Below are 15111 nucleotides of genomic sequence, written 5' to 3'. Positions count from 1 at the left end.
TATATTTGAGATAGAATAGATTACGAAAAAGCTTCCTAATCTAATTCCTAATCAAATCATCAACATAAGGAAATAATCAATATTTAATTTAATATATTAATTGAATATCTTAGCTTTCCCAAATAAACATGATTTAATTTGCAATTAATGTAAAATCAATAATCTTTATCTCATCTTTCACTTCAAAAAGTGGAAGATGACAACAACTGCACCTAGATTGTTGGTTACGTACCCCCCTCTCAAGGTATCAAGCTGAGCACAGTTCTCCAAACAAGTGGACAATCAATCATGAATCATGCACTAGTGTCGTTATGACTACATCTCTAAGCCTGCATAAATTGTACCCTTCAGATACCCCACGATACTCTTCACAACTTGCCAATGACTCCTTCTTTTATCATGTAGTTGCTCACAATGCTAAAAACATGTGCAATGTCTGGATCGAGCAGCTCAAAAATAAAACCATACTATGCTATAAGTGCCAAGTAACTTCAGAACAATAAATTTTTAACCACTCTGGAGAACATCTCATCATAAGAAATAACTTCCCGTTGTGCAGAGCCTTTTGCTATCAACTTAGCCTTGTACTATACATCAGCTTCATGAGATCCTTCCTTCTTTACATGCATCCATTTGCACATAATAGCTTTTCTTCTTGGAGGAAGCTTCACAACCTCTAAGTAGCATCCTTCTAAAAAGACTCCATCTCTTCATCCATAGCCCTCTTGCAAAGATTACCATCAAGACTGTCCACCACTTCCTTATAGTGACTAAGAAATTTAGCCTCTATGACTGAAAGTACAAATGCAATATGATCACTCAATCAAGTTGGTTTTGGAATATTCTAGCGCTTGAACCTATTCTTCGCAATAGATTCATGAGCAAGAATCGCATCCTCAACATCATCTTCTACCTCTTGATCTACAGCTGAATCAGGTACCTAGTTAGAAATGATCTGCATATGTGGTGCAAATAGAGTTACATCAAACTCAACCTTTTTGCAGCACGTGTGTGTTCCTAATGGAACTCTCCACCTACCTAGATTCCTAAAGATTCAATATGCTAGCCCCATCAAAAGTAATAACCCTATTGATAGCAATTTTCTTCTCTACTGGAACATAGATTACGTTTAAAGTACTTGACTCCACGCCTGAAGTCAATAAAGATAGCCATCTTTTCCTTTGGTTATAATTTATCATTCTGAACATGATAATATGCTAGACGCACAAACACTATTAATTACTAATAATCTATAGTATGATGCTTTGACCACATCTCTTTTGGAGTCTTCTTCCCAACAACATTGTGAAGTCATTCAAATGATCATAAATTGTTCTCCAATGCCTCATATGAAACCTATAGAGCCACCATTTCATATGGAGATGATTCTCCATACTCTTCATCAGATATTTGTTTTTCAAAGTCTTCTATACCTTCACAGTAGAAGTCTCCATCATCATCCCATACTTGATCTCCTATAATAAGCAATTTTTTTATCAAGCCATAAGCATTGTAGTTAATAATGAGTTAATCCCTCTTAGGCATCTCCTCAGGATGTTCATCACTATCCAAAATATTTTCAAGATTCAAGCATCACATTGAATCCATTACCTCATATCACCATACACCAAAGTTTCCTTTGCCGTCAAATTTTGTCACATCTATCTTGACAGAATGTGTAACCACCTAATGGATTGACACCTTCTCCACTACAAGGTGGATGTATCCATGGCTCCACTGCATTGCATAAGCTCCATCAAATTTTATCTTTCTTAAAATGTTGTTATGCACCAATATGGCTTAGTTTTTGCTTTAGTAATGATCCCAAACAGAAATTAGTACAACAGGGTAAAACTTGCTCTCACACGAAACTCCCTTTATGTGCCACCAAATTTGATCTTAGTCTATCCTCCATTCACTTCAGGCCCAAGTGATTCAACCCCTATTATCTACATGTATGAATCATGTTTGATTGATAGGCACCCTTCTTGTGCAAAACCCATGTGAACAGCGACTTCACACATCTTTTTGCCCGCAATCTGCACCATAACATAGGACATCTTTAATGCACAATCCTCCTCACACACATGATCTACATAAACCACGACTTCAACATACGCATCTTCAACCTCCACTCTAATCAGCCCGATCTAAACTCGTGATTGCATGTGATATTTCTTATGTGACTTTAGCGCCTCCTTTGACACTTTGTACATATGTGACCTAAGCACACATGTTGCTCCACCCAGATTCTCCACATGAAGTTGCAAACTCGTTTTACCCGGGCCATCACGTCCGAGAAGCCACACGATGGGGCTTCCTAATTGTGCGAGACCTCCTTCTACTTTCATTGCTCCACTTCTTTACCTAGACAAACCACAAGAACTAAAAATTCTTTCGTTCTTCAAATCGCCACCGTCAGAATCTCCAAAAAATTGGAACATTGCTTTGATAGACTTTTTATACAAATAAATACATTGGAAATAAAATATGAAAACACAAACATAATAAACATGATGATTTACGTGGTTCGATGAAGATACTTATATTCACAGGGAGGGGATGATGATTTAACTAATTGGAGAACAATAGGAAATTACAATGAGCTCACTCTTACCCCATTTAATAACAACTGGCCCTAGGGCTTTATTCAAATATTTGAGATAAAATAGATTAGGAAAAGGATTCCTAATCTAACCCCTGATCAAATCTTAATCAAATCACCAACATAAGGAAATAATCAATTTTCAATTTGATACTTTAGTTGAATATCATAACTTTCCCAAATAAATTTGATTTGATTTGCAATTAATTCCAAATCATAGATACCATTGCTGATAGCGGTTGCCACCCGCCACCGCCATATTTTGTGGTTGCAACCCGCCACTACTTTCGGCCGCCGCTTTGACCTCCGTCAGCCCTCACCACCACCATCGTAGGCTACCACCTCCATCATTATTGTCATATATTTGCTAGGTTTGTGGAGCATCAAAAACTTTGTAGTATAACCTTAGTAAGCCACAATAGGTGATTTAACAGCTAGTAATCTTTAAACATAGAAAATTATTCAATCTCAAGCATTTTCTTATGGATTATTTGAAGGCCATTTTTTTTTATTTTTTTTATTTATTATTTGAAGGCCGTTGAAAGATAGCTTAAGGCTGAAAAATTGGTATCTAAACATTCCTTTTTGAATCCATTAGACTATTAAAATCCTCTTATGAAATCTCTCTAAATCATTTTCATTCTCAATCCCTCGTCACAAATAACAAAGCTAAATTCTAGTATAAAGAAAGTGCACTAGTCAAAGTATTAGATTTATTATAAAAGTTTTTCTTTTTGCTTTCAATCTTTAATGATGAAGGCTTTATATGAATATTTCTTTTATATGTATTTCATTTTACATTTACATTGTGATTAATTTGTCATATTTTAGAAAAAAAAAAATTACTTTACTCTCACTATGGGAGGGAAGCTAAGTGGTTATTAGTATTGAGATGTTTATCTTTTCCTAAGTACAATCAATTTTTAACTATTGTGAATAATTATCAGTGAATGATTTTAAATCTTTAATCAAATAATTTAAATTTTCATAAAACAAGTCATTGATTAATCTCTTAAGACCATAATATACTTCATATATTAATGTTATTCACTAAGTTTGAATGAGGAAGATAGAATCAATCCATTCTAATTATTAGCCTCTCCAACTAAATTAAGTATGATCTAGGACCCATATAACAATGAAACCATTTTGCTCATCAAATTCATTGCTATTTGGCATGAAAATATTTCAACTTATCCATATAAAGATTATTAGGGCATCATACCTTTCAATATCAGACTAAGGCCTCGTTTGGGACAACTTTCTTAATGTTTTTTGAAGTAGCTTTTTAGTAGGAAAAAATTAAATTTTGTACTAGAAATATATTTTAAGCGGTCCCAAATGAAGCCGAAGTGTTTGAAAGTTGGTAATGAAACTACATCAAAGGACAAAATATCATAAAATCTATTAGGTGTTCTTTCATATCATTAGCATCATATCTGGCTTCATCCTGCAAAATTTTCAACTTTTGTGCATATAGCTCTTCCATTTTATGTATGAAAATTTTAAGCAAATCCTCTCTTTGTTATCAGTTTGTCTCCATATCTTCTTTTTCTCCTGTCCCACCAAAATATATAATTAGTGAGGAGAGAGGGGTCTCTATAAAATTTGATCAATGGGAAATAGTTAGGTAATATATATACACATATAATTAAATAAATCCATCATATATTTCTCTCCCTCTACAACTAAATTTTTTTTACATATTTTTGAGTTTTTTTTTTGCTAGATGAAAAGAAATAAAAAATAAACATATTGAATGTATAGTAAAAACATATCAAAACATACCTGTTGTGGACAATATAATTTTGACATATGTAGTTTAACTTGTCATTATCTCATATATATCATCATAAGCAATTGTGATCATAATCTTCCGTCTTCTTTTTTATTTGAATCGGAAGATAATTCTAGCAATCGATCACTACAATATGTCATGTAACTCAACTTGATCAGTTAATCTTTGGCCACTAATCATGAGGTATTGACTACGATGATCCCACGCAGTGTTACATAATTCTAGCAATCACTCACATCAATATGTCAGGTAACTCAACATGTCAGGTAACTCAACTTGGTATGTAAGGTGAGAGTTTTGACCGCTAATCAAGTGATCTCGATTTTAAGTATTACGTATGTGATGTGTATAAATTTTCCTTAATCGATCCATATGTTGAAAAATAAAAGGGCGATTTACATATATACCACTTTATACCGCTCTATTTACATATATATCATCAAAAAATTTAATATTATATGTATATCATCTTATTTTATTTTAATATCAAATATGTCATTATAAAAATGAACTATTAATAATATGTATGCAATATTAAAGTTTAAATGATTAGATATATAAATCTTCAAAATAAAAACAAAATAGGAGTATGTCAATTTAGCATCACAATGATTAAAATCCTGAGCCCTGACTACGATGGCCCCACACGGTGTAGAAGTCCCCTCAGATGTCGATAAGGATTCCGATATGTGAAGGGCTCTTGTCCACACAGACTCTCCAACTCTGCACTATAAGACGCAGATGTAAGAGAGGGACAGAGGACCCATGAACTCGCAATCAGCCAAGCCGGTTAAGAGGCATCAACATGTGCGAGGCACGGGACCCATTTATTAGTTGGCATTTTATCTCCAGCTATTTCATCGACTCGAATGAACGCGTCATCTGGGGCCCACATAAAATTAAGTACGTGTCACGCTGTCAGTCCATTCAATCCGTTCCTTTCATAATTTATTTATATTCGGCAAATGCAAATGCAATGAAGATGATCAAAATGTTTAATTAATTGAATATTGATAAAGCTTTTTTTGCTTCAGATAATTAAATATTCATTATGATTTATCTTATTAAATATCATATACGAGCATTTTTTAAATTAATTTAATTTAATTGGCTTATAGAATAATAAAATTATTTATTTTGATTCTAAAATATATAATATATAATAAAGATATTAATAATCATCTGTATTTTACCTTTTTATTATCATTTTTATTAAAATTTATTTTGTATTCGTTCTTTTGATTTGATTGATTTAATAAAACGAAAAAATAAATAAATAAAAAATTGAAAAAATTGAAAATGGCAATAAAAGATCTTTTTTCAACGTCAATCAAATAAAATTGATTACTTTGGTTTTTCAGCTATAACCAAATAAAGCATATCCCTAAATCCCTTTGTTTTATTTTTTATTCAAAATAAAAATTCTATTTTTTAGTTATTTATTTATCTTATTTTATATTCACAAGCACTCAAATAATAATGAATGAATGCAAATAAAAGAAAGTTATAAAAACAATATAAGAACTAATGAATCAAACTCCTCCATTGAGTTACATATGGATCACTTTAGGGGTGTCAATATTTTGCATGACCTAAAAATTCGAGTCTAAACTGATCTAAAAATTTCGAGGTTGGGTCAACTAGTTTCACAAATGGGTCGGATTCAAGTCAGGTTTTGGTTGACATGAAAACCCTACCTCAACCCGGGTTAACCCATTTGGAAAAATGCACGTGAGTCACGTCCCGTCCCATCTCGTCTCATCTCGTCGCCTGAAGCGTGCAATGGTGTATGGATGAGCCGCTAATGACATTGCTGCTGCCGGCACTACCATGTTGCGTCGTGCTGCTACCGGCGTTGTTGTGCCGCTGACGATGCTACCACTGCTGGCACCGAGTTTGCCAACTCGTCGTCGCAATTCCGGTCTAAAGTTACGATAGCTCAGCCTCTGAGCTTTCCATTTGGTTCTGATGCCTGGAACCACATGTCGTGTTATGCCGCGCCGCTGCCACTGTCGAGCCGCAGACTCCTCACCCCGCCTGTGCCATCAACTAAGTCCTCACTTCCTATTTTTTTATTCAAAACATGTCTACAGGTTGGTCGGGTTAGGTCAGCCCACTAACCCGCACAGGTTGGGTTCAAGTTAAAATTCCTGACCCGTTTGCAAAAGCAAGTCCGGTTCGGGTTGGGTCAACTAGTGTGTGGTCAGTTTCATATTCGATCCAAACGATCATTGACCCGATTTAGACAGCCCAATCTCACTTACACTCCTACACATAAGAGTCATGCATATTATATTAGTGATTGACATATAATAATATAATTATTATTAAACTCAAATGTGGTAGCAAAATAATAATATAATTTTTTGATAGATCACAGGCATGTTAATGATTGACATATAATAAATAGAATATGTAACTGAACTCAAATGTGACAGCTAAATATTGGTGTAAGTATTTGTTTGATCTCATGTAAGTTAGTGAGTGACATTAAATAAAACAAATGAAGATAAATTGAAGATAGACTATATAATTGAGAAATATTTATGCTTTCACTATTGTTTCTTCTATTGTCTCTTTATCAATCTTTTCATCATTTAATAAGTAATATGAAAGGGGGGTTGGGCTTAACTATGTGCATTTTAATATTATTACATTATATATCACTTAAGTATATGTATATATATTATATTATTGAAGTGTATTGGAAAAATTATTATACTGCTATTAATATAGAGTGAATATAATGTATTCAAATTTGTTAGTGGGAGGCACAAGAATGATTAATGAATAAGAGAAAAGAGAAGTGAATTAGAGAAAACTTCTTAGAGTTCACTTAATTAATAGAAAGTCAAATAATTAATTTTTCTACCTAATTTGCTCATCATATGACCCCCAATTGTAAGCATGGTTGAGACAAGCCGCTAAAAAAATACCGCATCTGGGCTATTCAAATAGAATTATGTAACAATGCATAGTAGCTACATGCTATAAAATGAAGGATGAGTTCAAGTGAACTAATTTAATAGCTTCACCTTCTTTAACTTTGCTATGTTTTGATGAAGACTTATATAACTTTGTTTTTGTTGACGAATTAACCGAGTGATCTTTATTTGGTGACATGAGTGACTTTGCATACTTTTTGTAATATGTATTTTTTAGAATCTAGTAAGATATGGTCTATGCTGGTACGATTTCCTTTGTTTATATAACTTTCTTATGCATATTTAAGTTAATTGCATGTTTGATTAAGTTTAGAAGAGTTTTGGAGAGATTGGGACTACAAATTGGAAATTTCCAAATTTGACATTATGGCATTGAGGAGCCAGTTAAAGGAGCACTTCGACATTGAAAACTCGGGTTAGAGGAATCTGAGGGAGTCAATAATATTCTAACAAAGCACAGTGATTCTGAGTGTAAGAATGTCCTAGTACTAAGCTATAAAATATATGTTTTAAGATAAAATCCCAAACCCACTTCACCACTTCATCCCATTTCATCCCATCCCCAAACTTGTTAGAGAAGGAAAAGAGAAGAGGAGAAGGATAGAGGAATGAGGTGGCCAGTTTTGACAACTCTAGTTTGAATTTCATTTGTGGGGCCAATTGAGGAAATTGTTGTACTTAAGGTAATCTTCCAATACACTATTTGTTATTTCAATTCCTATTTTTTTGTGAAAAGATAAGGAGTAAAAATATAATTTTAATGAGCATAAATTGTTGAAACTGTGAGCCTAATTTGTTGTTTGATGGTTCCAAACATTTTTTGTTAGAACACCTACTATTCTCTATAATATATATTGATTTTTTTTCTATACTAATATTTTAGTTACAACATACAAGAGGTCAAGTTAAAGAAGTGAACTCAAGAGTTAAAGTATTGAGTCCTGTCAAGGCTTATGGTAAGAGTTTGTTTTTTCTATTTCTTGAGTCTTCAGGTATTTAGGTGTATGTTGACAAGACAACTGGTCACACACTCACTAGTATGGATGAAAATTGAACACTTGGTTTCTCTGTTAAATTGTATTGAATGATCCACATCTTACCGTTTGATTAGGCACTCTAAAAATTAAATCAAGTGTTTAAAAAAATTATTAAAATAAAATTTTAGCATAACAAATCGTATTGTATGACCTTAATCATACAAGATGGTTAGTTATTTTGATAAATATCCACTCTTGAATCAGAGTTTCTAAATCTAGAAAATTTTGAATTTTTAAATTTCACATAATCCTATTGTATAAACACATTTGTATTATACGGTTATTAATAAATGTTGTCTAATTTAGATCTTTGATCAAGCAATATAATCAGGATTAAATCGTGATTAACAATTATATTATATAATCCGAATGGTCGAGTATGATCTAAGATCGAGAATATTTTGGGGACAAATAATGGTTCATCCATGATAATCCTTAATCTAATTCTATTGATCATACTATATGATTCATATCATAAAATTTGATCTAACAAAACTAAAAATTCGGTACTGAACTATTTTGGAATATATAAATAAATATATTAGAATTAAAAATTAAATAATTATCTAAGTAAAATTAACTAATTTAAATTAATTTTGATCTAAATTAATGCCTAAGCACATGTTACATTGAATGCCCTGCCCGCCTCCTTTTCCCCCTCACCTCAACATCTAAGCAATTTTTAGTCCTACACCATTTGTAAAGAATTTATTTTGTTGTATAAAATAATAAAGTGAAACTATTGTCGAACTACGAGCATGAGTCAGGTCGATGCGGTGGCCAACGAGCTTGTTTGGGCGGGTTGACGGGCGGGCAGGAAGTCAGGTCAACGTGATAGTCAAGGTGCTCATTTGAGCTAGTCGGTGGGCTGGTATCACGTTAGGTAGATGCGGTGATCAAGTTTCTCGTTAGCACTGGTTGGAGGTGAGCAAGGCTTAAGATAGTGGTGGCCAGGGGCATGCCAACATGATGGGTTGCGGGTCAGGTCGATGCATTGAAAATCCGCCAAAAAAAATTTTGACTGATTTTTTACTGGTAATTATTTTCCTACGAGCGATTTATTGGTGGTTTTTTTTGTCGAAGAAAACCATTTCTATCATAAATTTAATGTTTTCTGATGGAAAAGTCTATCAAAAATGAGTGATTTTCTTATAGTGCTCTAAGTTCTCATCTTTATTTATTTTATTGGTATGCCTTCACAAAGAGGCTAGTAATACTATGATAAAGGTAATTGGAATGGGCACCATGGATAAACTCAATGGCTTTACTATTAAAAAAAGTATTATTAATAGAATGGTTCAAATATAACTTACTAAGCATTTTTCAACTTTGTGATAAGGGCGTTGATGTAAAATTCTTTTCTAATAAATAGTTGATTTTACTTGATAGTAAACCTATTTTGAAATGATTTTAGAATGAATATTGTTTATATAATTAACTTTAAAAGTTTGAATGAGTCTAGTAAAGTGCATTTCCTAAACACCGATTAAAATGAGGCTTGATTGTAGCACAAGCAATTGTGTCACACAAGCATAAGGACACTAAAAAGGACCACTCATCTATACCTAGGTAGAGGAGTACCCAAGCTATAGTTCTATACGGAGCAACTTTGTGATGCATGCCAGGTAAGCAAACATGTTAAGATCTCTTTTCCTTCACTTTATGAGATTCGCATTAGTAGACCACTTTAGATTTTGCATTTTGACCTATTTAGACTCTTTAGCACCATAAGTTCTAATGGGACAAGTTTTTAGCTAATAAAAGTGACATATGGGTTTAAGAAAAGCATATGGGTATGTAATTGTAGATAACTACACCTGGTTTACTCGGGCCAAATTCTTACCTAATAAAACTTACTCATTTGAAGATTTTGGAATTTTCTCTAGTTGGATTCAAAGAAAGTTAGGATTCACAATTGCCACAGCAAATTAGCATATCGGAGAGAAAGATTAGGATCTTGGTAGAGACAATATACACTATCCAAATATTTCTAGGCTAAGGTAGTTAACAAAACTTAAATAGGGTGAATATTATATCAAAATTGAATAAAAACCCCTACGAGATTTTGAAGGGTAGTACTTTGAATATTTTCTACCTACATATCTTTGGATGTAATTGAAGAGGCACTGCATTGCCACAAACATAGTGCCATAATACTAAGCGCATGCTCAACACCGAAGTGTAGAGGCAACATTGCAATGGTAAAAACCCTAGAGAGTGTAGCACCAAAGAATATAGAAGGAGCGCCATAATGGAAGGACAAGCATTGCAATGTCAAATTGCCACAACATCAAACTAGATAACAATTATTGATGATTGAACTAGCAAACTAATGCAATGTCTAAAAAACTGATACATCAATTTGATAGTTCTATGTTGCTACCTAGGTCATCATTATGGTGCCAATTTAGATATTTATAAAAACTATAAATATGAAGCTTATTTCTTATGTATAGAGGCTAAATGGGCGTGTGTGTGTTTTTATGGGATTATTGGGGGACTGATGTCTACAATTTAATGAGGGAGATAGCGAGAGAGTAAATTCCAAAGAAAGGAAAGTTTGTAAGTTTATTGCAAAGAACTTCCTGGTACTATATTTCCTTAATCAACCTGTTGCATTGTATTTTTATTTTATTTGAAATAAATGATTTTTTTAGTTATTTTAAATCTTATGGCTAATTAAATCCTATCTTTGGGCATATGATATAATAAAATAATATTTTCTTAAGAATAAATTTGAATTGTATGAATTTTAACTGTTGTTTATAATTTCTTCTTGCTTGATTTAGTTTATGTATCATCCTTAAATAAAGTTAAAACTTTGTGTGATTTATAGCCTCAATAAAGGAATACTATAACAAATAAGGAAGTTAAAATGGAATTTATTCCTGGGTTTAATAAATCAAAAAAAAAAAAAGTTAAAATGGAATTTTATCATGAATAGACTTATGGTGGATATAATCTTGGAATCTTAAGAAGATATAATCTTTGTAGTTATGTAGACGCTCCAATTAGCTCGACAAAGATAAAGTAGTATTTATGTTTTGATTCACATTAATATTAAAAGAAATCTAACTTTTTCTTGAATATGATTTTAACTATCATAGTTTTAGAGACATTTAGATATAAGTATTTTTTTTAACTTAGTTTAAAGATTTCTTTAGCATATTAATACTCGGTTAATAAGATATATTTGATAATTCACATAAGCAATACTAGAGTGAACATAGGGTATGTCCATTCCTCATGGAAATGATACTCTATGCATTACTTTATTAACTAACATAACATTTACACTTACGTAGAGCTAGAGTTACACATATAATAGCATGTCTAAAGTGTTGTAGTGATTACTTTGTCTAATTTTTAGCACCGTTGTTGAGGATTTTTTTGAATATTATCCTTTTTCTTCACTTTGTATTAGTCTCTCTCTCTCTCTCTCTCTCTCTCTCTCTCTCTCTCTCTCTCTCTCTCTCTCTCCACCGATTGTAATCTCATTAAACAAATAACTACTAGTAAATTTTATGTTATTGTTTTATATATTTTACATTAGAATTTTTTTTTAGCATGTCTTTGTATCTTACACATGAGCAGCTTTGTTTGACATGTGAAAATCAATCAGTTATGAGTAGAGAAGTGACAAAATGAAAGAGGGAAGAGATGTATAATGGCAGGTTGGTGAATTTATTTTATTCCTATTGACACACTAGAAATACGTTATTGGAATGCCCATATTTTCAACGAGTTCATAATTATTTAGTTAAAATCCAACTATTTGATTTCTTCCAAATTAACTTTTTTTCCTTGGTGGTTGGTCTATCTTTTAAAACTTTGCTCCTGATGGAGCAGTTAATATAGTTCAACATTTGCTCTTACAATTTAGCTAAGGATTGGCCCAACCTATCTAAACATACATATCCTAATTCTATTATGCATATCATTTGTCTTTTATTCATTTGAATGTTTTCCACGATGTAGTTTTAAAATTTCCAACCAAAATGCAAAGTAGAGTGGATTTACTACATATTATGTGATGCCCCAAAATCTAAATTGGAAGAATTATTTTTTTAATCTTTTAATAAGCAAAAACTAGAGCTATTAAATATCATCTAATAGTAATATGCAGTAAAATAGATTCTATAATTTAAAATATCAATATACAAATTTGTATTCATTCCTAAAAATCATATACATTACTCATGATTATAATAAAAAGAAACATAACCAGAAGAATCCTTATCAGCCTCACACTCATGCTCCCCTATCCTGAACTGAAATCATTTAATCATATATAATGAGCTTAAAAAGCTCAACAGGTCACAAAACTTATAACTAAATTCAACGCACATTAAAGGAGTAATATGCATGTTAACAGTCAAATCATAATAATTTCATCCATATGATCATTGAATTAGTGTAAGGATAGTAAAACACAAATGCAATAGCAATATAATTTATAAATAATAAAATACTACAATATAAAAGCTAATAGACCAAATACGAGTGTCAAATTCATAAATTAATCATGTCTCCATAATACCAATCAGTATAGAAATAATATAAAATATCAAATCAAAATATCAGTAAAGACTGTCAAAATCAAATTAATGTAATAAAATCATATAGGAATATGCACATGCTATTCAAGCATTTTATATCACGTGCTCAGTACATCACATACTTAATATCAGTTTAGTGAATCAGTAGTATCAAATAGTATCATTATCTATATTAGTAATAGTAATAATCTAGTAGCAAGAGAAGTAGAATAATGTAATAACAATAAATTGGTGTAGTAATAATAAATTTGTACAATAATAAAAATAATACCTAAAAAATATATATTTTAGTAGTCACACTAAACAAATAAGAAGTCGTCGCTATCATAATATTGTTAGTATCAATATTAGTAAACCGTTGGCTCAGTAAATAGAGTCGTCACTCTTTACCCGTCAGCATAGTAATGATCTCCTTATGACTCCCAATCAGTGTATCACGTGAATTAGTACATGATAACATCAAATTGCAGTATTTAAGGGAAAGTCCGTCGGTCCACCATCCTATAAAGGTCAATCAGTCTCCAAAGAATGAGTCAACTAATTAATTTTTACTTATTTGTTTCACACACATATAGTATTATCAATATACTATAACAGTAATAGCGACCAACTATTACTCAAGCATATATCCATATCTATTTTTAATATATTTTAAGAAATAATACATAATTAAGCTTAATTAAAAAGATGCCAAAATGTCATAATGGTAGACAACAAAAAATTCTATTAGGCACAAATCCATATTTTCAGAAAATTATAAAAATATCAAGAATTATATAAAATAATATTTTAAGAATTTTATTGTACTACACTACTATTTTTAGACGTCAAAATAAATTTTGGGGTAGATAAAAATCAAAATCATCCTGTAAAAAAACTTATATAAATACTCAAAATGCTCATAATTGTGATATTTATAACATATAAAAAGTTACGTGGTGAAAGTTTTGTCAATACAAAGTTATTCATGTTATTCGATAATGAAGACATAAATTCGACCAGGAAAATATCAAAAACTCAAAATTTTTGAAATAAAAAATAGGTGAATATTCCTTACAATGAGATGAGCAATTATCCCAACTAGCCCGACTGATAAAAATTGCACTGTGACTTTCAAATCCAAGACTTTCCTTTCTCTCTCCTCTCTTTCTCTCACAAAATCTCTCATGCTAACTCTCTATTGCCAAACTTAAAAGAAGAAAAGGATTTTTATGATGAAAACAATAGTGCTTTGAGATATTTTTTATTAAAATAATATTTTAATATTATATAATTAATTTATTTAGTTTAAAATTCAAATAAATTATTTTAGGGCTCCAAAAATTATGGAATAATATTCATAAAATAAATCATAATATTTTAAAAAAAATATCGATGAAATTGATTGGCAAAATGGACACCTGACAGTCCCGAAATTCTCACTTGTACCGACATGTATAAATTCCTTAAGGATTTTCACTTGTGCCCAAAAATTATGAAAAAATATGTGTAAGTAAAATATTACAATCAAAATACTATGGCAAAGACAGATTACAATTTAGAGTTATAATGACTCTAGAAAAAAATTGGTAAAGTCAAAATACGGGTTATTACATATTGTTCATAGATAGTCCTGGAATATAAATTATTCAGCTCCTTAAAGGAGAGTTAGGAACACAGGAGTTGATGGTAAGAGCTTTGAAGTCGAGTCACCCCTCTTTGATGCTTGGGACTTGCAAGATAATACTTGTTTGACTTTTTTAATAGATTTTTGGCGAGCAGGTGCAAGCGGTTTAGAAGGAATAAAACTTGAGTAAATTGTATGTAAGCCTGCTGCTATAGCTTCTTGATCTTCTCTATGTTTATTCTAATTTATAGTTCTAATAAGGGTTAAGAGAGATTTTTTAGCGTTGCCATAAAAATTTTCAACTAAGTGTAGTATGTAATTAGTAATCAAATAATTTCATATTATTTATTTTTAAATTTTAGATAGAGTAATTTCGTTTATCTATGATGTGGTCAAATGTCCTTATTAAATAGCAATGCCACAGAAAGCAGAATAGTGATAGTACGTAGCGATGAAGACGAGAGTAGTGTCAAAACACAAGTCGTAACTAACTCAAAACCAATACGTTTAACATAACAACTGTCAAATATTTATTAAAACACTAAACATAAGTTTTCGAAA

Source organism: Dendrobium catenatum, unplaced genomic scaffold, assembly GCF_001605985.2.
Source record: "Dendrobium catenatum unplaced genomic scaffold, ASM160598v2 fragScaff_scaffold_1220, whole genome shotgun sequence".
Lineage (NCBI taxonomy): Eukaryota > Viridiplantae > Streptophyta > Magnoliopsida > Asparagales > Orchidaceae > Dendrobium > Dendrobium catenatum.
Note: the sequence above shows the minus strand (reverse complement) of the source record.